At 42.3% G+C, this 25,165-nt stretch overlaps 1 pseudogene; it reads left to right on the top strand.

Moving 5' to 3' along the window:
• The first annotated feature begins 23,940 nt into the window (after nt 1-23,940).
• LOC114625852 lies at nt 23,941-24,353 on the top strand (annotated as a pseudogene).
• The last annotated feature ends 812 nt before the right edge of the window (nt 24,354-25,165 follow it).

Genomic DNA, 25,165 nt, shown 5'->3' with positions numbered 1-25,165 from the left:
CCATAGATAATAGAGCTGGTGAGATGTCTCAGGAGTAAAGGCTGTTGCTGCCAAGTCAGATTACCTGAGTTCAGTCCCAGGACAAGCATGATGTAAGTAGAAAGCCAGGTCCCCAGAGTTGTCCTCCACCTCCACTCCAGTAGGTATGCACAAACCCACACAGTTACACTAAAAATAAATAAATAAATAAATAAATAAATAAATAAACTTTAAAAAATTTTTTATGCATGCATGTTCTATCTGCATGAACACATCCATGCCAGAAGAGGGCATCAAATCATATAATATATATAGACGGTTGTGAACCACCAAGTGGTTGCTGGGAATTCAACTCAGGACTTCTGGAAGAGCAGCCAGTGCTCTTAACTGCTAAGCCATCTCTCCAGTCAAAAAAAAAATTTTTTTTTAAATCTATATATTTGGAAAAATAAATCCATAGGCAGTACTGTAAATAAATAAACATGGCCATTTTAATAAAACTTTATTTATAAAAATAGGTAGCCAGTTTGCCAAACCCCCATTCTATTCAATGAAAGTAACTGTTGAAAAACTATTTTTGATAAAATTTTGAAAGGGAAGTCAGTGAATGTAGAGCCAAGTCAATTCATCAAAAAGTTTTATTTATTCTTAAAACTCTCTTTTGTGGTTTTTAATGACTGCCAGGATAATGTTCTGTCCAGATATATTCATCTATGACTCCAAATGATAATAATTATAGAGTAGAGCTATCCAAGCTCAGGCTAAACTGTCTTCAGAAATTCAAGTAGATGAAGCATAGAATATCAGCCTTGGTAAATGCTTATATTTAGGCCCCTTTAAAAAAAAGCAGGAAATGCTCTTGGAATAGTGGATTATTTGTATAGAATACTGTCATTATTTTCTGTATCAATTAATTACATAAACCAAACAACAAAACCCATGAGCTAGAAAGAGATGGCTCAGCAGTTAAGATTGCCGACTGCTCTTCCAGAAGACCTGAGTTCAATCTCCAACAACCACATGGCGGCTCACAACTAACTGTACCACCAGCTCCAAGGGGGATGTGATATAGTCTCTGTAGATACTGCATATACATGGTACACAGACACATATGTGGGGTAACTGCCCATTGGATTAAATAAGAATAAACATTTAAAAAAAGGTTTAAAGAGAAGAAAAAGAAACCCTCTCAGAAATTTGGGGATATGGCTCAGAGAGTAAAGTGCTTGCTTTATAAGTGTGAGAACCTGAGTTCTGATTCCCAGCACCTGCATAAAAGCTTGACACGATGGTGCACACCCACAACCTAGCTCTGGGTTATGAAGACAGGAAGATCTCAGAGTCTTGCTTGCTAACCAGTCTAACCAATCAGTGAGGTCCAGATACAGTGAGAGACCTTATTAGGACAAACACAGTGGAGAGCAGTTGAGGAGGACACCCTGCTGTGACCACTTGCTTCTGCACAACGCACAGAAGAATATGCACACATATATACCCAATTAAAAAAATAAAAACTTAAAGCTTTACAATTATGATCATATTCAGTTTTGGGTCCAAGGATCATTCAGGTCATTCTCGGGTCTAGTATAGGCTTCCATGATAGATACATCTGCTTAGACTCTGCAGTCAACTGACTCTAGGATTGCTTTCCCATCCAGCAGACAGATGCCATGTACAATGGTTCCAGGTGAAGAGGTTGACCAGAAGCCCAGAGTCCTATACCTTAGGTTTATGACCAGACCTCCATATTGGCTGCATTCCATAGACCAAAGCAAACCATAAGACTAGCCCATGTTTTCAAAGTAGGGAAACAAATCATACATATCTCCTTCTGGGAGAAGTGCAAGGCATAGACATGGCCAGCAGTGCAGCCTACCTGCCACAAAGTATAAATAAGAGAACAGTCAGAGTAACTGTGAAAGCAAGACAGGAAATCTGGTCAGAGACTATACTGCCAAGATTGACACTGGGCTTCACAGTGCACAGCCTACTCTTAGACTGAGTGAACTCAGGTTTCATTTCTGTCCATCTGCAGCCTGTCCAAATCCCTGAGATTTTCCATGTGTACGCTATTGTTTTCTTCGTTCAGAAAGCTCTAGATATGAACATTCAAGCTGTCTGAAGAGAAACGAGGATACTGTTCTTTGATTGACAAGAATCATTTTAGTTTCTAACAAAAGATTTCATTGTGGAGTTCTTTAAAAACAGTGAGTTCTGTATTCAGCATGTAATTTACTTCACGCAAATTTGACCTAAAAATGTTCTGGGCCCTCCTATCACGTGGAACACCATGCATCCTTATCCCACTGTGGACTTCTTCATGTTAAAGGGATATTCTTGGCTTTGTTTCTCGCCATATTTATATAAAGAAATTCGGTGATAGTACCTGTTTTGTTCTTTTTAGGGAGTAAATCTACATAATGGCTTGGGGACAAATGTTGAACATAGGACCAGGGGCTGTGAGTTGTTGCTTCCATTTGAGAGATAGCAGGGTTCTAGAAATCACTACAGGCTTGGAACCTGTCATGATCTGAATTCAACTGACAGCCATTCTCTTTGCTAAAACCCAGCTTCGAACTCTTGGCATGGCTCATAGGGTGGGCAGCTCTAGTTTCAGCCATGAGTGGTTCTACCTGTTCACAAATGGCTTCTCTAGACTTTCATTTCCTTTTCTATAAAGTGGTGCCAATGATTTCTACCTGGTTGGTTCCATTGTTGGTAAGATTTGATGAATAAAACAAATGACAACAACAGCAACAACAAAAGCAACAAAAAAACAGGGTTGAGTTTAGAGTTAAGACCCCAACAACTGACTTGAGCACACCTCACTCAGCATGACTTCATTTCCTATTCATCCTCCTTGTGCACAAGAAGAGCACCTCAGAATCTGAATGTGCTTCCAGAGACAGCAAATAAAGCAATGCACTCTTAGGGTTGATAGCTGAGAAATGGGGGCCAAATTCTTTCACCTCTAAAAGCCAGTATTTCTGGCATGGGTAGCACAGGAAGTCTTGCCTGCCATTTACACTTTACTGTAAGCAGCCTAGAACTTTTCCTCATGTCAGACCCTAACATATGTGAGAAAAGAAAGATATCAAAAAGTAAAGGAACCTTTGAGGAACTGGGCAAGAACTCAGAAAGAGGACATAGGATGATAGTCAAGGTAAGGCACAATGACGAACAGAAAGGATGCTAACCATAGATGTGGAACAGAGTTCTAGAATCTCATAAATATTGAATCCTATGCGAAATCTAGAGATACAAGAGAGGGATTGTTGGAAAGTTGTACACAAAAATATTGACCCAACAGCTATCCTAGGCACCATGAATACATGTATTTTTCTCCAGCACCTACTTTTATCTTTCTCAAATTACAAAATTGATGTAAGTTACTTCTATCAGAACTGTTTTTTCATTACTTATGAAAGAGCCTAAAATTTAAAAGAAAATAATGAGAGAAAGATGTCACACTATTGGCTCAAAGCTGGGCTGAGTTGCTAAAGGCTTGTACAGTATCTTAGAAGGTGATTTCTATGGGACACTTTTATATCTCCAGGTAAACAGAGCTAGATGAAAGAAGCGGTTTTCTTCATGAAGGAGATACAGCCTAGGTAATGTGTTTTAAAGTCACATGGAATTGAGTCTAGTTTTATTGTAGATGCTATTAAGAGGCTATCAGCATTGAGGTCTTTACCGGGGCTCATTCCGTTGACCTAAATTCAATTCCACAGTTTTTATTTATTCAGCATTAGGATGTGTGAGGTGTAGAGATAAGTAAGACTTCACTTGACCCCTGTCCTTAAGAGGGTCAAATCCATGGGAATGAGCCCGTAAGAGCCAGCAAGATGCAATAAGCTCTCTAGCCCTGTTAACTCTTGACACCACAACTCAATGACCTTAACCCTAAAGACTTGAAAACTTGTAGGCAGTTCTTCAGAGGTAAGGCGGCTCACCAATCCTGCTGCTCATGGGTCATCAACACCAGCACAGACATGATCGAGTTTCAGTTCTTATTTCATGAACTGGACTTTTAGGTCATATCCATGCTCTTGCCTATCTTGCAGAAGGTCCACCCATCATCATGTTAGAATATTCTGGAACACTTCTTGTTGAAATTCACCACCTTTTCCTGCTCTGCCTCCACCAGGTTTCTATCTTACAAATACCGTGCTTTCTTCCTTGCAAACAGCAAATGACACTCCGTATACCTTTACAGGATCCACCTCAGATTTTTCTAGTCTGTAACTCCCTTCTTTGCTTGTCCTTCTAATCAGCCCCACAGAATAGAGGTACAAAGCCTGGAGAGTGATGAGTAAGAAATCCATCCAGATCAGGAAAGGTTGCCTAGAAGGCTTCTTGGAGGACTGTCTTGAATCTAGACCTGGGAAGGTAGGTTGAGATGTCAGAGGGGATAGCGGGGCTCTGGAAGGAAGCGTCCAGAGGTAGGCAAAGAAAAAGTGGGTTTGCAGTTTACTTAGGAGTGAGCTTGGGGAGGAGCTACGGGAGGAATGATTAGCTACTTCCCTGTAGGGTCTTTCAGCTTAAGGGGTTTTAAGTTCACTCTTCGTTCAGTAGAGATGATTATAAAAACGTGGCAGAGGATGGAGTGCCTGTGGAATTGGGTGTGTTAGATGGAAACCCAAGTTGTGCTGTTTTGTTGCTGTTGTTGTTTGTTAATTTGATACAAGCCAGGGTCATCTGGAAAAAGGAATGTCAATTGAGAAAATGCCTCCATTATATTGGCTGCAGGCAAGCTTATGGGCATTTTTTATTAGTAGTCGTAATAGACATGGGAGGGTACAGCCAACTGTAGGCGTTGCCATCCCTGGGCATGGTCCTGCCTTGTATAAAAAAAAGGAAGCTGTGTAAGCCATGAAATGTAAGCCAGTAATCAGTGTTTCTTCATGGTCTATGTATCTCCGATTCTGCCCTGCTTGAGTTCCTGTCTTGGTTTTCCTCCACGATCAATTGACCAGGGGGACGTGCAGACCAAATAAACCAAAGTTACTTTTTGTCATAATGTTTATCACTTCAGCAGAAAGCAAACCGAGACACCAGGTATCTCTCTAAGGTCTTCCACATAACAATCTTTGTCCTCAGATTCCTTTACAAACCAGCTGGCCTACAGCATGCTCGGAAGTGAGGCTCACCAGGGCTTCATTATCAGCTGCAGGAGATCTCCAAGGTACATGTCCCAGCATAAAGAGCTCTCTTCGAATTTCAGCTCTATAGATAAACACTGTGTTGGGGCAGATCTACAGGAGTGCACTGCTAAACCTCCAGGCGTCACAAGGAAGCTTCACCAACAGACATTCCATACACATTATAAGTGCGTGAACCCAGGAACCTACACCTATCAAAAAAAAAACATGAAAAAAGGAGATTTTATTTTCTCAGGGAGTAGACTCAGCATTTACCCTCTGGCCAACCTCTATCACAAGAATGTGTTAGTTAACAGACAGATCAGAAAAAAAAAGAAAAGAAAAGAAAAAAGAAAAGGAGGCAGACAGGTAAGTTGGTCTGGGGGAAGAAACATATTAGAAACATAATCCCCCTAGAGTCAGTCTGAAAATTGCCTTTGCTGATCCAGGATGAAGAAAAAACAAAGTGCATTTGATGAACTCAGCTGAATAAAACCCTTGGAAATTATATGAGTTTAAGAGATTTCCAAGCAGACGTTAAAAGCATTCAACTGCTTTTTGTTCTTTTCTGTTTTGTTTTTGAGTTAGGGAAAGTGTGTGTGTGCACACGTGTGCGCACACACACACACACACGCACAAGGGGGGCATGGACAGGTAATGAATGGTTATTCTACAAGGAGTGACACTAATCTAGGGAACGATCATTTCCTATATGGAGAGAGAAGGAGAGAGCTATTAGGGCACAAACAGACTTTAGGAATGAGAGAAAACAGAATTTCCCTTGGAAATTCAAGTTACTTTTTTTTTAAGTTCAAGGGTTGAAACTTTTGGGCTAGAGTCAATGATGCATTTATGTTTTTATTGTTACATCTTATGCAAAGACATCAAAAATATACTTGAGGTACTCATGAAGCATCACAATTCTTCCCTTCCTTCCTTCCTTCCTTCCTTCCTTCCTTCCTTCCTTCCTTCCTTCCTTCCTCCCTTCCTTTCTGATGTGTGCTATCTGCTCTTAGAATAGATTGTAAGAGTTGAAACTGAGGCAGAGGGTCACCTGCTTACCTATAATCTCCTGCACTTCCAGTCACAACTCCTGGCTAGTATATGATACAGGTGTACACCCACTGGATCTTCAGGGGACCCAGAAGTAGTGGAGACCCTGGCCATCCAATCCACAGATAGGGGTCAAATGGCAAGGCTAAACTGGCCGAATGGTTTGGTCTTGGTGATGGCTGCTACAGCTAAGTAAGAAGCTGGGACCAGGTAGTAGGTGAAACAGAGCAGCTGAGGAGACATCTAAGACAGCCTGACCCCATGAGGAACAAAAATGATCACAGGGTAATTACAGAGATCTGTTCTTCTGGCCAGGTTACATGGCACCTTAGGCAGGATACAAGACTTCAGCATTTGTCTTAGCTGGCTGAGTTTCAGGCATAGTGTCCTATTTGATGCTTACGCAAGGAATGTGATCCAAGAGCGTGGAGATCTGACGTTTTTAAGGTCTTATTTAATGTCCTTCCCTGTTATCATGTGGCACCATCAGTTTCTCTACATCTAGAACTCCATCAGACTAGGAAAAGAACAAGCTAAGAAACTGTTCCAGCGTGTACCTCACCACTGGGCTTTAATAGAAAGAACATTTACTAAACTTTATGGCTTGGATGTGCTTAGTCCTTAACCAAAATTTATGCTGGACTTAGTCCTCAAAGTACTGGTGTTGACATGTGGTGCGACCTGTAGGAGGTTATGGGGTCTCCATGCTCATGAAGGGGTTGGTGGAGTTGTCAGGAGAGTGGGTCAATTACAAAGCACTCAGGTCAGTTTGAGGTTAGTTCAGCTCCTCTTGCCGACTGTCTTCCCTCCCCACTCACTGTGTGATCTCCGACACAGTTACTTACTTGGCTTTCTGATTTTTCCACCACGAGGTCTTCATCAGAAGCCAAACAGGAGGATGCTGATGTAATTACCCTTAGACCCCCCCAAGAATGTGAGCTGAATGGATCTTATTTCTTTTAAAACAAGTGCAACCTCGGACATGTCAGAAAATATTGACCAAAGTCATTAAATACTAGATGTGACGTGGTAAGAGTGTGTCAGGAACAGAGCACACTGCACCTGCTTTTAGGGACACATCACCTGTCATACCACCAGAAGGACTCACATGGAGAGGGACCCTTAACATCTGCTCACTGAATAGGCCTCACTCCCACCAAGTCTTTGTTCTACAGCCACCTTTCCCAGGAGCCAGTGCTGAGCACCTTATCTTTAATGTCAGTCTGGTTGGTTCTCTCATTTCTATACATGTGTTGTCTAACCCATCTAACACGCTTAGCCTCGTGACTGGTATTTATGGACAATATCTTCCCCAAGAATGTACGTGCACAAGGTACAGTCTTGACCGCTGGCTCTAATAGTTTATCCATGGATATATCCCAAGTACTATTTTATAACTGACTGACAGAATAACTGGAAGTATATTTCTGGGTACCCATGGTCCCTGAATGATGCTAGCTAGGAGCTGGGTTGAGCTCTCACTGAACAGGTATCTAGATAGCCCCAAGCAAGGCTCTCTATTCTGAAGTGCAGGCTGTACTTCCTTTTTCCCCATTGGTGGAAGGATACTGAGTCCTTGTTAGATCTGGTGCTAAGTTGCCTCGGATTCTCTTTCCAGGCAGGGAGTATAGGGCTCTTCTTTCTCATTTCTGTTGCCCTTGGTCTCAGTGCCTGGGACTTCTGAGTGACCCTCCATGGAAAGAAAGCTCATCAGTGGGATGTTCTTCCTTTCCCAGCACTGTGCCTGTCACACAGAGCATCTTATAGTCACCCAGGACTCGGCTTTCTCCAATTGCATTTCTCTAAACACATCTCTGTGCATGAAAAGGAGGTGTTGGTAGAGGTGGCATGGGGTGAGAGGGTGGGGAGTGATTCTTCCCTGGCACTGGTTTGCACTACAGCTTCTCCCTCTCTAGCTTTTAAAATTCCTCCCTAATGAGTTACCCAAGTGCTTGCAGATGTCCATACTTTCCTTGCTATCCATGTCTGGCATCTCTGAGTCAGCCTTAATTTAATCATGCCCCTCCTTGCTGATAAGGTTCCAGATCTCCACTGTCTGAAACAGTATTTACATCTCTCAGCTCTTTTCTAGGCTACCCAAGAAAGTAAAAACAGGGAATATGGGCCAAGAGAGGCCTAGGATGAATATCTTCAAAGGCCTCTCCTTAGTGGACTCCTTGATCAAAGTTGAGTGGGTTGCTGTTAGATCTCACTGGGCCAAGACTTGAGTCTTTCTGATAGGTACCTGAGCGAGCAGCCTACAGCCTGGCCACAAGGAAACATCTAAACAGGAATTGTCCACAGCTGCTCACTTCTGGCAGCTTGACTCCAGGTGTTTCCATCCCTATTTCCTCTCTCGTCTGGGGCTAGAGAGGGAGAAGCTGTAGTGCAAACCAGTGCCAGGGAAGAATCACTCCCCACCCTCTCACCCCGTGCCACCTCTACCAACACCTCCTTTTCATGCACAGAGATGTGTTTAGAGAAATGCAATTGGAGCCGAGGAAATGCACAGAAAGGTGGTGGAACTCACCAGAATCTCTCTCTGTGGCTTCAGGAGAAGCAGCCCTTTGGGCCAATCAAGATCTAGTCTGGACAGTCAGAGGAGGGTCACAGAGGAGACGTCTGGTGTGAGCTCACCCTTTGTCTATTGTTTTAACCAGGACAGCAAGTCCAAAGTATTGAGCAGCGTTCCCTACAAGCTGTTTCTCCTTGGAAAGTATTTTCACCAGGGACTGGAAAGGCAAGGAATAGAATCCAAATCCCATCTCTGGGAGAACATTCTCCTGGTAGCAGGATCCCCTCATTTCTGCTGTGGCTGTGGCTGTGACTGTGGCTGTGGCTGTGGCTGTGGCTGTGGCTGTGGCTGTGGCTGTGGCTGTGGCTATTCATTGGTCGTTTGGAGAATGAATGGCTTTGGAAGTCCATGATTCTGTAGTCTCTCCCAGAAGCAATTGAAATCGTTTGACCAATGGAGAAGATTGCAGAAAGACAAGGGTTTGCATCTGGGATGGCTTCTCTATTAGCCCATGTTTTATGTGCTTGATCCTCAGTTGGAAAGACTGTGTCTGATGGCTATGGAACCTCCCTAATGGGGTTGTAGCTGGCAGACAGAGTCTCCTGAGGGAAGGCCTTTGGAGAGTTCACCCAAGTTCAGGCCTAGTGTAGCTCCAGCTTTCTGTAAGACAACATGGAAAGTGATGTCTCTTGGCATTCCTACCAACAGCTCCCATGGCGATGAGCTATACCCAGTGAAAATATGAGGCACAGTGAACATCTTCCACTAAGTTGCATCTGTCGGGTATTGCATTGCACCAATAAGAGATGTAACTTACACAGCAACCAACTGATCCAGATGGTGTGTCTGCTGTTTGTTCAAATTTGCTACCATGCCAGGATGTAGCCTCTCCCTCTGTCATCATGGCAGGATTAGGAGAAGGGACAAGTGGACATAGCCAGCTTAATTCTTGCCAGGGCCACAGTTCAGCTTGGCATGACAATTACAAAAGCCATTGTTACCTTCCAAAGAACAAGGGACAGACTGAAAATAAAGAGGGAGATAGAGAAATGGTGGCTGTTCCTTCTGACATTCAGCTCTTTGCTGTTCAGAACTGGGGTGTCTGGCATTATTGTTGATGTGATGGACACTGGCCTGTGATTTGCTTTGGTTTATTTAGAATTAATTTTTGTGGCGAAGGCTCCCACCTATGGTGTGATAGGAAGTTTCAAGTCCCTGCTGTTTCGGGAATGTCCATATTATCAACCTAACCCAGGCTTGACGCTCTATTAATAGGACTATCTCTCTGTATATCATGATCATGTCTATGTATTTATTGTGGGTTCTATGAACCAGACTGGGAGCCCTAAACTGGTGGAAATCATATCTAAATACTTTTCATTGTTTTCCTAGTTATTGCTGTGATCTTTATTTGTCTCCCTACCATCTCTGTACAAAAGAATAAGTGTTTTGGTGAACTCTGCTGAGTCGTATCCCTTGTTTGCAATGTATGCTCACATAAGCTCACTGGAGAATATTTCCTAATAGCAAACATTTTTTTAAAAAGAAGGTTGAACATGCAGGTGCAGACTGACTGACTGAGAAGCATTTCTGTTCTCATTTCTGAAACGGCCAGTTTTACCCCAGGGATTTCTGCACAGCCTGAAAAGTGTGAGGGAGAATAAGTTCTGTTTCATTTTTTTTAATCCCCTTTGATGGATGCTCCATGACATTATGATCCTTTGAACTAATGTCTGGTAGAAAAAAAATAAAAACATTGAAGGATAAATAAAATGTCAGTTAATTCTGTTACGCTATTTATTGACGTGCTATTTATTGCTAGCTGGGCTCAATCTGTCCCCAGAGGACTCTTGGGAGAGCACATTTGATGGGAAATATAGATTGTGTGGTACTAACAACCCAGTAAGAGTAATCACAGGGTCTGGGGTTGGCAGCAGCGCGTGTCAACCAGAGTCAACAGAACTGAATAGATTCTTCAGCTCATCTTCCATTCCCTGCCTGTGATCTGAGAAAAGTTTGTGAGAACTGCGTTGAAGAACTTCCTATTTGTGGAAATCTAGGTTTATAACCTTCCCACCAACCACTCCAGGTCAATCTTAGCACAATAGTGAAAGTAAAAACTGAACTTACATACACTTAAGGAATTTTGTGCAGTTTACCAAAATACCTTGACCAATTGGTTAGCAGTTGCTAACCGATCGGTGTAATGAAGATACTTCCTTGATCGCTGCTCGCCATTCTGTCTCAGTGGGAGGGAATGGGCCTGATTGGAGCTCCCTTGTCTCCTCCGAGCACGGTTTATAAGGATTTCAGACTGATAAGGAGTTTCAAAGTCCCACCCTATGATGGATAGGTGTGAGCAGCAGGTAGCTGAGGTGAGGCAATGACCTTGATTTGCAAGAAGTGTCCAGCCCAGAAGGCAGTGCAGGCTGGATATTGCAGGGAACTCACACGTGTCCTAGTGAGCTGTGATTCAAATCAGATTAATGGCTTGAAGTTTTATGTCATCATACACCTAGAACTCAAAGTCCTAGTTTGAGAACTTGAAGGCACTGTCTAGGTATTTTAAACTCTTACCACTCCAAAGTGTAGGCGGGGCTGGGATGAGGGCGGGGCAGCAATCTCACCTAGGACAGGAAGGGAAATCCAGAATTACACAGCTCCCAAGGCTGACAGTAGAAACATCCCTAGGGCACCGGAAGCACATTAAAGTTTTGGGTTCCGTGTACGCTGGTTTTAAACCTTCTTCCTGTTTCACAATGAACAACGTCATAGACATCTAAAGGAACTCTTCAAGGATGCAAACCAGGTCACTGGTGAGACAAAAGCCATCCCAGCTCATAAGCTGGGTCTTAGAGACTTTCATTTGAATGCCCGTTGTTGGTGGGGTATTGGATGCTCTGAAAATAGAACTGTTAAGGAATGAAACTTTCTCTCCATGGTGTGTATGGCCGTGAAGCTTAGTGCTGTACTCACAGGGGCTCCTCCGCTCCTGCTCCCTCTGTCTGGGATTATCCACGCCCCACCCCCCACCCCCACCTTCATAGGCCCCATCTTGTCACCTGCCTATCCTGGAAGCTTCCTGTGGTTACTCAGGTTTCCCCTCCCCAAGCATCACTACCACTCCCCATAAACTGGCTTTGCTTTATTTTAGCAATTAGGTGGAATTTTCCAGTCTAACAACCTGTTGTATATTTTCTATCCTCCAGCACTTGATGAGAACAGAGTCTGGTCTTGTTTGTAGCCTGCTATTGGCCAAAATCAGCGCTCCATACAGTGTGGGTGCCTGTGATAGCTGCTGTCGATTGTTAATCTCACAGAATCTGACATCACCTTCCTGCCTCCAGGCTCACCTGTGAGGGGTCATATGTTGATTGTTGATTATGTGAATTGAGTCAGAAAAACCCATTCTAAAAGCGAGTGGCACTGTTCTCTGAGTTTTGATCCTGGACTATATACATTGGAGAAGGCTAGCCGAGCACAGGCATTTGTCAATCTTCACTTCCTGAGTTAGGATGTGATGTGACCAGCTGCTTCTTGTTCCTACTGTCTTGATTTCCCTTGCTTTTCCCATGATGTACTGTACCCTTAAAACCATAAGGCTGAAATAAAAAAAAAAAAAAACACACTTCTTTCTTGAGTTGCTTTTGCTGGGATGTTTTTATCACAGTAGCAGAAAAAGAAACTGAGACAGACTAAATAACCATTTTCTAAGTGAATGAGTATGTACTTTAGAATGAAGTTTGCCATGCTCCTGGTTAGGATAACCATAAATAAGAAATAATGCTTATTGTTTTTTTAGTTGAATATTTGATGCAAGCTACATACATATTATCATTTATCTTACTTTTAAATTAATATTTCAAAAAATAAGTGTTAGTGTTGATTGGACATAGCACATAACCTCTTTTGAAAGTTCTCTGACAGGAACCTCATTGCACATGGTGTTGGTATCAGGAACCGGCTTTACAGTTTCAGATTGCCTCTGAACTCAGTGATGACAGTTACATCATCCATAGGCGACAGGGACCCACTCATCTGTTGCCATGGCAATCACCATACATTCCCAGAGTCCATTCGGTTCACCTCCCATCTCTACCTGTAAGTGGTTACATCACAACCCAAATAAAAGGTAAACCCTCCTGATCTCCGTGCTCTCTTTTTCCTTGGTCTTCTCAACACCTTTTATCCCTTTCCCTCGCAATAAACCTCTCTCATGTGGAATTGCATTGGCCTGGTGTGGTCTGTCAGGACGCAAGCCGCTATTCTAACATAACACATGGACTTAACCTCAAGAATATTTCTGAAAGGAAAGAAAGCACTGACAAAGTACTATAAAGTGGCCAGTGCTGTTTGAGCAGCTGAGGACCCAGGTTGTACTGGCTGGACTAGGGAGACATCTTCCTCCAGGGTTGTACTGGCATCCCTGGGCCAGCATTCCCTAACCGTATGGGCTGACTTAGAGAGCCAGCTTGGAATGAAGTGTCTTGATGAATTTCCCAAAGTGATAATGAAGAAATGATTGACATATTCATACCTCCTTCCAGACCTTTAACATGATTGGTGTCTGGAGAGTCATGGTGCTAGACCCTAGGACAACTATCATCTACCACCAAGGAAATGAAGCAAATAGGACAACTGGACACTCAGTCAAGAACATCTTACTCAGCCATGCAAAGAGACATGAAGAGAAATGAGCTTTCCCTCACAGAATTAACTCATCATTTCCATCTTTCTCCTGTTTTGGATCTAAGGTGCTCAGACTCCATTCCCTCCATTCCCCCACCCATCGCTGTTCTGGTGAGCCCCACACATCCGTCCCAAACAGCTGCCACCACTGACTCAGGAGGATGGCCCACCATGTGACCAGGAAGCCAGCCGGGAGTCTTGTCTCCAAGGAGAAGTAGGAGGAGGGGAACAAGGAGGGCTCTGAGAAACTGTTTAACATTTCGAGTGCTATTATTATTTTTGGCACCGTGTTGAGTCCATGTCTCTTTTTTGGCTACTTTTCTAGTACTTTATGTATCTGGAAGGAGAAATTGCAACCGGTCTCAGTAACACTGGGAGAATGTGCAATGCCATCACAGGAGGTATTTAAATGCTATTTAAATGTTAGCGTGTATGCTCATAAATAAGCCCAAGCTAAAATGACTCTAAAAATGAACTGTCAGATAATGTGTTTATATGTCATAGGCATAAAAGATGCCTTAAGCATTGGTTATCTGTATAATTAAAAAAAATGAAAGCCAATAACAATTACCAGTTGACCACCAATTAACAACTCGATGCAAAAAACAGATGGGTACATAAGTCTGTGGGTGGTCCCTTCAGTCACATGATTAGTGTCCGGACCTGAGTTTTTGTTATTTGATGACTAAACACTTTGTTTTTGAAAATTTCAAATATATACAACAGTAGGGGTAGGAATGTAAGTCCATGGTAACATGCTCACTTAGCATGTATTCATGCCCAGGTTCAATGCCTAGCATGAAAAGAATTAAATATATAAAGAAGGACCCAGTGCAGTGCCCTGATGATGAGAGGTGGTGACCTAGGACTTGTAGCCTCTTGAAAGACAAATAAATTGTCTATCCCATTGAGGGTTGGCCTCTCAATGATATTTGACTCTAAGTCAGTAGGTAAGATAAAAATTAGGTCAAATGTTAAGTGTTTATTATTTACCATGGCCCAGTGTGTTCCTGGATATTGTGATGGAAATAATAATAGTTATTAGAATGTTGGAGATTTGTTTCTATAGAAACAGGGTCTCCTTATAGCCCAAGCTAGTCTCAATTCACTCTGTAATTGAGGATGACTTTGAACTTCTGAACTTCTTGCTTCCACAATCACCTGTCGCTACAGGCCTGCATCAATATGCCCACTGCTTATAGTGCTGGAGGACCAAACCCAGGCCTTAGTGCCCTAGTCAAGCACTGTACCAACCCAGATGCATCACACCTCATCTACGAGACAATTACACACTATTTTTAAAGCAACAGTATTCACAGTAGCTAAACATAGAAAATCTGCAAGTCCATTGACAGAGGAGTGGCTAGACAAAATAGGTAACAGCCCACACATATAATGGAACATTATACAGGCTTAAAAAAGAACGGAATTCAGGAAGAAGATATAACATGTATGAATATTGAAGATATTTTTAAGAGAAACATGCTAGGCAGAAAGGAACTAATAGTACACAACTCCAACCACACAAATTACAGAGAAACCAAAATAGATTATAGATTAGATTACTGGGGAATCTATTTTTAGTAGATTTAGAGTTTGAGTTTGAGAATATGAAAACTCTCTGAAGGTGGAGGACAATGGCAACTTTACAGTGTAAGTGTGGTAAACTCCACTGGACTATATATCCAGAAGAAGTTAAAATGGTACATTTAGTGGTACGTGTCTCTTACCACCTCTTTTTAAAGGCAAAAGTAGGTTGTATCTTCACCCACAAGCAAAGCTATGATAGTGTTTGTGGGAGTAAGGTAGGGGCAGGAGCAGAATTAAGATGCTTCTACCCTCACCCAGCCCACCCAGTAAAGCAGCTTCTTAAAACATTGTTAGTCATTTTCAAACTTTCCTGTGAGAAGAGACAGCCTATATGGAGAAAGGCAGGATCTTAGAAGCTAGAGATACTGGGACAGTTTCTGCATCTAACAAAGCAAGATGAGAAATGAAAGATTGGATAATGGGGGTGCTACCGTCTGCCCAGACCACCACATTTCAAAGGGCCAGTCTCCTGATGGAGACCTTGGCATTTGATTCTATGCTGCATGTGCCAGAGTACTAACATGGACCTGGATGTGAGGGCTCTTAGTCACTTACTATTCTGTTCCTGTGGCGAGACACCATGACCGAGGCAACTCTTATAAGGAAAGCATTTAATTGAGGGCTTGCTTACAGTTTTAGAGGTTAGTCCATGACCATGATGGTGGGAAGCCAACAGGCATGGGACTGGAGCAGTAGCTGAGATCTCTATATCTAATCTTCAGACAGCAGGCAGAGAAAGAGAGAGTCCACACTGAGCCTAGTATGTACTTTTGAGCCCTCAGAGCCCATCCCAAGTGACACTTCTTCTCCAACAAGGCCACACCTCCAAATCCTTCCCAAACAGTTTCATTAACTCAGGACCAAACATTCAAATATATGAGCTTAAGGGGACATTTTTTATTTACCACAGGCTCACCACAGTCCCCCATGGAGCTAGTTGATATTTATATCTGCACATGTACTGATAGGAATCTGGGCATGAGAACTGTCCATAGTAATTGTTGTTTTCTAAGGAGATCTGAATATGCAAAGAACTCTGTAATTTGTCTTAGATTTTCAACTGTCTTAAAAATGAAGTCCTCAGGATATTTTAATGATCTAAATGCCACTTTCCATGATAAAATATCGAAGATATTTTCTTTATGCACAAAGAATTACATTAGGGGGCTGGACCTGATTACAAGACCTGCCTCTGAATATCATCAAAATGCAAAACTGCAAGCAAACGCTGACAGTGTACCTATTAGCTTGTATGTGTGCTTGCTTTATGGCAGATAACTCTTTTCCCCCGTTCCTTGTTATAGGTAGAAACAATGGAGCTGAGAGACAAACTGCCTTAAGGAACGGTTGCTAATTCTAGGACCAGTCAGATTCAGGGCCTCCCTCCCTACCAGGAGAGCTCTTTAGGACCAGTCAGATGCAGGACCTCTCTTTAGGACCAGTACAGATGCAGGACCTCCCTCCTTACCAGGAGAGCTCTTTAGGTTCCATCACAGCACGTGCTTACACACAAGAGTTTTCCAGAAGATGTCACCAGAATCTCCATTGCCCTAAATTTTGATTGTTTTGGTTTGAACTGCTGTTTTGTAAAGGGCACGAAGTCCTTGTGTTCACAGATAAGTACCAGGGAAACGAGAATGTTAAACACACAGGGTTGTCTCTTCAAAGGAAGAGATGTACCAGTTTTCTGTCTGTAGTTAATAGCCTGGCAATCTGTGCTATCTGTAGGTCCAGGCCACATTTGACTCCCCCAGACTCTTACGCTTATCTCCATCTCTTCCTCCCTAGACCTTTATCTTGAACATTATTTCTCCATCAATAGACCTATCCTTAGGGGAGATGTCACATGGACTTTACAAATGGAGCAGAGGTAGTTAATAGCCTGGTGACCTCTGTGCTATCTCTATGGCCAGGCCACGTCTGACTCCCACAGATGTTTATGTTTACCTCAGCCATCCTCCCTAGACTCTTATCTTGAGCATTGTTTCTTGGTCAATAGAACCCATCCTTAAGGAAGAGGTCATATACGCTTCGAAAAGAGTTTCAGTGTAATCATGCCCTAAGCTTCATTGTACACATGGGATTGAGTTAGTTATCATCACAAAACTTTTTTCCAAAATTGCACTTCCTTTCAATATGCCTGTAATAAACTGCCTGGTGTCAGATTTTAGAAATTTGACAACACTGGCTATGGAGTCCTGATGGACTGCCTCACATGAATTGACATTGTGCTGATCTGGGTAGTGGCAGGTATCCTCACGCTGCACCAAAATATCCACCCACTGTTCTTGTCTTGATTAGATTTCTTGATTATCTTATCACTTTTAAAAGTTTTCACAACACAATCACGGCAATCCAGTGATTCTCACAGAACCCTTGAAGGTATGTTAAATACAGACTTTGAGGTATTTAGTGGTTTGATGTCTGTCACAAGTTATAATTACTATGTGGGGGACCAATTCCTTCTCTCTCAGGTTCTTATCTCTGGCCCTTTGGTCCAGATTAGAACATTGGTCCATGCTGATCAGGGTAACCAAAGCCCCAACCCACTGAACACTGGTGACTCACATAAAGAAATCATAGGTCAGGGATAGAGAGATAGCTCAGTGGTTAAGAGCACTGGTTGCTCTTCCAGAGGACCTGAGTTCAATTCCCAGCACCCACATAGCAGTGAACAACTGTCTGTGATCCAGCTCCAAGTGATTTGACACCTTCACACAGTCGTGCGTGCAAACAAAAGATTAAGGCACATAAAATAAAAATAAATAAATCATTTGAAAAAAATCATAGGTCAGAGCAACAGTTAATTTTTTAAAACTTAGTCTCCAGTAACATTCTCCTGCAATCTGGGGCCATCAACATTAAGGGATCTTTAGGACTGGTCACGTTCAAGCATACCAATTAAAATGTTCCTGCCTTTGCTTCTACAGCCAACTTCTCTGTGAGTCAGTTCCACCTAAGAGAAAAGAATAACCCTTTGACAGATATTAGTATCTCATAGCGGCCAGTTGTAGCTCTTTACGGCTCATTCTAACTGCATCTTTATCCCCATTTCCCACACAGATATGCCTGGTGCACAAAGCTCAACCTTCTTCTCTTATTCATTCAACTAGCAAAGATGTATTGAGCACTTAGCACCTTAAAAAAAAAACTGTCCTGGTCTCTTGGGACATGTTGGTGAACAAGAACATAATTTTTGTCCAATAGAAGCTTAAATCTAGCAATCCTGGACTTAATTTACTATCCAGCTCACAATATTATGAAATGCATTGGCTTCTAAGGTAAGGGTATTTGTGACAGTGTTTTTGATGTAATGCTCATTTCTAACTACAGCCTCCCAATGCTCACTCTTGGCTTTGCCTCTCTTTAGTCTACTACCTCCATCTACACAGCCAGTCTTCTGTTTTCTAAATATATACTTTTAAAAATCTGGATACTTTATGTGAGGGAAACATTCAGGATTGCCTATCTTGTCTCACTTAACACAATGATCTCCAGTTCTTTCCTTTTTCCTGCAAATCACACTAATTAATTCCTCTTTAAATTTTTTCTTGAGACAAAGTCTCATAGTCAGCAGCCAACCTTGAACTCATCTTGTACCTGTAGATGCTCTTGGGTTCTTGATCTTCCTGCACTCGCGCTCTCTGTCTCTCTCTGTCTCTCTCTCTGTCTCTCTCTCTCTCTCTGTCTCTGTCTCTCTCTCTCTCTCTCTCTCTCTCTCTCTCTCTCTCTCTCTCTCTCTCTCTCTCACACACACACACACACACACACACATTTTCATTATCTGTCAATCTTCTGATGGCCAGCTAGGCCAGTTTCATGTCTTGGCTCTTATGAGCAGTGCTGCAGTAAGCATGGCCATACAAAGTATTGGGTAGTTTGCTGATTAGTGTCCTTCAGGTGCACACTCAAGAGAGGTAGGTACATCTGGGTTATATGGTACTACTATGTTTTACTTTTTGCAGAACTACTTTGGTTTCAGGCACAACCTCACTAGTTACATTGTTTCCTCATGGCCTCACTAGTTACATTGTTTCCAGCAGTATATAAGGCTTCTTTCTTCTCCATGCATCCTTTGCTGTTGTTTTTCTTCTTGATGATAGCCATTCTTACTGGAACAAAATGGAATCTTACTGCAGTTTAAATGTACATTCTTGATAACTAGTGGTGTTTTTCATTTTTCATGTATTTATTAAATCAACACATAATCTTGGCAGACAATATTAAAAAAAATCCTTATAAACTCAACACATGTTTCAAATGGACCTATTTGTGCCCTCCCTCAGACAGAATAGCTGGGAGCCTGACAGAATTTGCCACATAATAACCCTGAAGCAAATGATATTTTTGTGGTTGGGGCAAAGCATTAATGGGAAAATGAAGTAACTCAGAGAAGTGATTCTTCTCTGGAGAAATCTTTTTGTGGTGGTTTAAATGAGAATGGTCCCATCCACTCCTATGTTTGAATACTTAGTCTCTAGTTTGTGGGACTGTTTGGGAAAGAACAGTTGTAGCATTGTTGCAGGAGATGTGTCAGTATGGCTAGGCCTTGAGGTTTCAAAGGACTTGAGCCATTCTGCTTCCTGCTTGTATTTGAGCATTTGAGAGGTGAGTACTCACCTGTTCCTGCTGCCACGCCTTTGCTCTGCCATCACAGACTCCATCTACATCATCAACTAGAAGCCTAATTAAACACTTTCTTCTGTAAGTTTTCTTGTTCATAGTGTTTTATCATGACAATAGAAAAGTAATTGATATACCTTCCTTCCCACACTGTATTAAACATTATACTAACCATTCATTGCCAAGGAGCTTCTGATGCATACTTCATTTTTCTATACGGAGCTCAGAAATAATAAGGAAATAAAGTGCTCTAGGTAGAAATTTAGCAGAGTGGGAGAGAGGGGGAAGGATAGAACAGCTTAGTGGCTGATATCCTAAGAAGTATCAATTGACACAAAACTAGGTAGGATTCATTATCTCTTATTCAGCCTGCTAACCTAGGAAGTTAGTCCTCTGGAAACTAATGCAGTTTTGAAACCTTTTCATTAGTTTTATGTTGTTACTATAAGCACATGAAAAAACTCTACTTGAGGAAGTGTTTATTCTGGCTTACCATTACAGAGAGCTAGAGTTAGGGGAGGCATGATAGCAGGAACTGGAAGCTGAGAGATCACATCTCAGCCATGCACAGGAAACAGAAAGAATGAACAGGAAGTGGAGCAAGGCTATAAACCCTTAAATGCTGTCCCCTGTGACATGGGTCCTCCATCAAATTTGTAGGTCCTGCAGCTTTCATAACTTCCTGGTACCCCCAGAGGCCAGAAAGTGTATCAGATCCTTTATAAGTGGAGTTACAGATGGTTGTAAGTCACCATGTGGCTTCTGGACTTAGTGGTCCAGGCCTATAATCCCAGATATTCAGGAGGCTAAGGCAGGGAGACATCAAGTTAAGGAGAGTTTACAACAGAATGAGATCCTGTCTCAAAAAAAAAAAAAAAATTCAAGAAGACAGGAATGTCACTCTGTTAGAGTGAGACCCTACATGCAAGTCAGCACAAAAGCAAGCAAAGGCTGCTCTCTGTACTCACTGTCATGGAGAGTTAGTATTTGTTTTCTGCAACATCTGATATTTTGTGACTGTTGAATTTGGTGAGGTGTTGTCAAGTAGTTAAACATCCCGGGGCACTATGCAGACATTGGGTTACCTTGCTCAGGGTGTGTGGTGTGGTTGCCACTGCTGTTCTTGTTAAAATCTGGTTAGGGATTAATAAAAATGACCCTGTGTAAAAAAAAAAAAAATCTTCATTACTTCACATTCACCCTAGGTATTTTAAATAAGTATTATCATATCTTGTGCATTCTGCATCATTGAAAACTTCTCCCCCCCCCCCACCAAGGAATCTTCTTGCTTTAATTTTGATGGACACTTGGATTTAATTAGTGTGCAGTATCTTCAGCTAGAAGAATAGCTTTTCCCAGATTAAGTTTCAGAGAGGTTTTCTTAACCTCTGTCAGTTGTAAATTGGAAACCTTGCTTGCTTGTCTATGGTGCTCAGAGATCTGGCCTGAAGTCCCAATCAGAACAAGGCAGAGCAGCAGCTCAGGTTAGTTCTGTCTCACAAGCTCTATTCGTCTGTGTATTTGGGGTGTAAGGAGATGAGCCATCGATTGGGTTAAAAACTGGTCATGATCTGAATTCTAGATCCTCTATACCATTTTTAAGTTCAGGAGATTGAGTTGAAAGAGATATTGATTGGAAAGCAAAGCAATGAATTATGGGCCAGCAGGAACACAATTAGTAGAATTGGTATAGCTTTGGTCTGAGCCTCTAGAGGAAAGTCAGTGGACATGGTTCCCACATTGACATATCTTACTACCAACTTAGAGGATGGGATTCCCACACTGGAACCTCTTACAACCCACCATCCTTTGCAGAACTGGGCCCCACCTCCCTTTCTGCTTCTGTGATCAAACTTTCTATGTAAAACACCATAGAGAACGAAAGGAGCTTATCTGATTTACCTTTCTATGTCACAGTTCATCCTTGAGGGGAGTCAGTCCATACTCAAGCAATCAAGAACTTGAAGCAGAAGCCATGGAGGAACACCAGGTCTTATGCTTTGCTAGCTTTCTTAATCAGTGAGACCACCTGCCCAAGGAATAGCACTGCCCACATTGGGCTGGGCCCTCCAATATTAATTGACAATCAAGACAGTTCTCCTACAGACGTGCCTGTGGACTGTTCTAATCTGGGCAATCCCTCAATTGAGGCTCCTTTCTCAAGTGATGCTAGGTTGTGTCAAACTGGTGGTTGCAGCTACGAAGGATACACTTTGGTAACCCTATACAGCAGTCAGATAACTCCATCCTACTCTGCAGTAGATGAAACCCCCTTCTTAATTTACCACTGCCTTTTCCTCTTAAGGTATTACCCTAAAGGTAAATTAGAAGCACCCTAAAATTTTAGGGGAGAGGGACACGGGATTAGTTTAAACTTTCTGGATCTCTATTTGGAGCCTGATAGTGGTAGCAACATCATTATGAGCAGGACATGCATAGCTCTGATTTAGCTTATGATTTATTGTCTAGCCTCATTTGGCAAACTATCACATGTTGAAAGGCATTGTTTTTTTTAAATGACAATTTATAAAGCAACAATAAAAAAAAAAAACCATGAATTCCCCAAAGTCCCAGGATTAAAGGCCTTAGCTAGAAGACTGTTGATAATATTTTGAAAGAATAATAAACACAAAGTCGAGTACTCTTCCTTTGAGTGTAGTACAAATCCAAGGCCTGAACACCTGCTCCCTGCCCCCAAGTGCTGGGAAACTGCACAAGCTAAATGTGCCTTCCTGTGAGAAGCCACTGTGTGTGGTGTGTGGTGGGGGTGGTGTAGAAGAATACATTACCTAACCTGTTCAAGTTTTCAGCTGGGCCCAGTGGAGTCGATCCAGCAGCTAAAAAGTCCTTGGCTCTCTTCCTTGTCTTTTTAGAGACAGGCCCATGTGACTCTCCACCATCTGAGGAAGTCCAAAGTCTGGCCTCACCGAGAACCCAACAGAAACAGTGTATGATGGGAATGGCTAGCCCCAAATTAGCTTGTAGGAGATGGGTAGAGGAGATGGACATCTACCTCAAGATTAAGCTTTGCATGGGGGCTTAGAGAGAATCAGGAGACACTACTGATTGGTGCAAATCCAGTTGTGATTTATATAAGGAAGACTTTGGAAAGAAATGTATTTTCTTCCTTAGGGACTTAATGTATTATGAGTTATAGACAACTAACATACTGGAGGTCCCCATCTTCCACAAAAATGATCCCATGTCATTTGTCTAAGCTTTGAAGAGGAATTATGACTAATGACGATTTATAAACCATCACAGATAAATTTCTTGTGCATGGGTGTGTTTTGAGATAAATTCTCTCTCTCTCTCCTCTCTCTCTCTCTCTCTCTCTCTCTCCCTCTCCCCTCTCTCTCTCTCTCTCTCTCTCACACACACACACACACACACACACACACACACACCTTCTCACTATGTAGTGGCCTGACACTCACTATGTAGACCAGGCTGGCCTCAGGCTCATAGATATCTGTCTGCCTCTGCCTCCCAAGTGCTGCCATTAAATGCATCCCTCACCTTGTCTGATGTCTGGTCTCACTCTTTGGCACCGGCTGATCTTGAACTTGAAATAATCCTCCTGCCTCATCTTCCTGAGTATTGGGATTACAGGCATGAGATACCATGCTTAGTTACAGATAAACTTTAGAAATACAGTTTTCAGCAAAAAGCATGAACAAGGTTTCCCAGACCACATTATACATGCCGACCATGTTAGCTTGCCATTGCTATAACAAAGTGTCTGATATAATCAGCTTATCCAGGGAACACGTTTATTTTGTCTCACAGTTTTAAAGACTCCCCTCCATGAAGTGTTAGCTCTACTGCTTGGAGGTCTCTGTTGTGGCAGTGTATCATGGTAGGGACATATGATAGGGCAAAACCACTTATCTCATGGTCAAAAGACAGACCTGAAGCTTTTCACTAGGACCCAAGTCTGAAAGTTTTCATATGCTGCACTCCCCGAAAATGGTACTTGGAACTAGGCTTTTAACATATAGACCTTTGGAGGACATTCAACTCCCAAACTATAACATACATTAAAGGTACAAACATGTATCCAATAACACCCCCTATTGTGTAAGAATGTATCCAGCCCAGATACACAGCATCCAAAGTGCAGAGGAAGCGTGGGGATGTAGTGGCAATTATAGAATGTTTGATTTCTTTAAAAAAAACATAGAAATATTATAAGAATGCTTTTGTTTTCCTCTCACAAGTAGAGACATGGAGCTGCTTTGGGCTGTCAGCATTAGCTGACTATGATTTGCCTAGAACTCTAGCAGAGGTGTGGTTTTGCCAGCTGCAGATAGTTTTAAGGACTGTGTGATAGATAGTGCTCCTGCCAACATGGTGAATGTTCCTAAGACCCGCCGGACATTCTGCAAGAAATGTGGGAAGCACCAACCCCACAAGGTGATCCAGTACAAGAAGTGCAAGGATTCTTTGTATGCCCAGGGAATGCGGCGTTATGACAGGAAACACAGTGGCTAAGGTGGTCAGACTAAGTCTATTTTCCGCAAAAAGGCTAAAACTACAAAGAAGATTGTGCTGCGACTGGAGTGCATCGAGCCCAACTGCAGATCTAAGAGGATGCTGGCTATTAAGAGGTGCAAGCATTTTGAACTGGGAGGCGACAAGAAGAGAAAGGGCCAAGTGATCCAGTTCTAAGCCGATTTTGTTATGAAGACAGTAAAATCTTGACCTTTCACCCCCTTTGATTGTCTTTGGTGAGGGAATAAATTAAAGCTTTCATAAAAAAAAAAAGAAAAAGAAAAATTGGGAACTTCTCAGAAGATATATAAATGCTAGGGGCCCTGGTAATTATATGGTTGGTGATCCTTGGGGGCAGGGCGCATGTTTTGGTTTGTTAGTAGTTGTGCTCAAAGAAACAAAGGGAAAGAAAATAAATTCAAGGATCTCTATCTTGATCTCCTCTATCCTTCTTTCTCTCCTATCTAGTGATAGGTGCTAAACTGGAGGGAATTAAGGGTAGGAAAAGGAAGAACCCACAACGTAGCAAAGGCCAGCTACATGGGAGGAGTGAGAAAAAACTGCAGATGCAGTGCTTGAATTTAAAAATAACATACAGGCATGGACTGGCACAATGGTACGCTATAGACTATGCACCACAGTTCATCTGCTTTTGTAAACATGGGGGTCAGAGATGAAAGAAGAATAAGAGGAACCTGTGATTCCCAGGGCAGGAGCTAGTGAGCATGTGAAAAGGGAGGGGCCCTCAGCTCAGAGAGGGGAAGGGAACCCACTAAACTATGTGCCTCTCCACAGAAAAAACTGCCTCAAAGCCAAAGCTAAGAACCCTTCCCCTCCCTCTGTCCCTCCTTCCCTCCCTTCATCTACTTTTCTTTTGAAACAAGGTCTCACTGTGTAGGTTAGGCTAGGTTCCAGCTCTAAATATTGGTTCGTATTCTTCAGTTCTAGGGATTACCAAGGGTGTGCCACCAATCCTTTCTTCTTCTTCTTCTTCTTCTCCTTCTTCTTCTTCTTCTTCTTCTTCTTCTTCTTCTTCTTCTTCTTCTTCTTCTTCTTCTTCTTCTTCTTCTTCTTCTTCTTC

The sequence above is a fragment of the Grammomys surdaster genome, unplaced genomic scaffold (assembly GCF_004785775.1).
Source record: "Grammomys surdaster isolate TR1022 unplaced genomic scaffold, NIH_TR_1.0 223, whole genome shotgun sequence".
Classification (NCBI taxonomy): Eukaryota; Metazoa; Chordata; class Mammalia; order Rodentia; family Muridae; genus Grammomys; species Grammomys surdaster.
The sequence above is the reverse complement of the archived record's forward strand: the minus strand, read 5'-3'. Positions and strand labels throughout refer to the sequence as shown.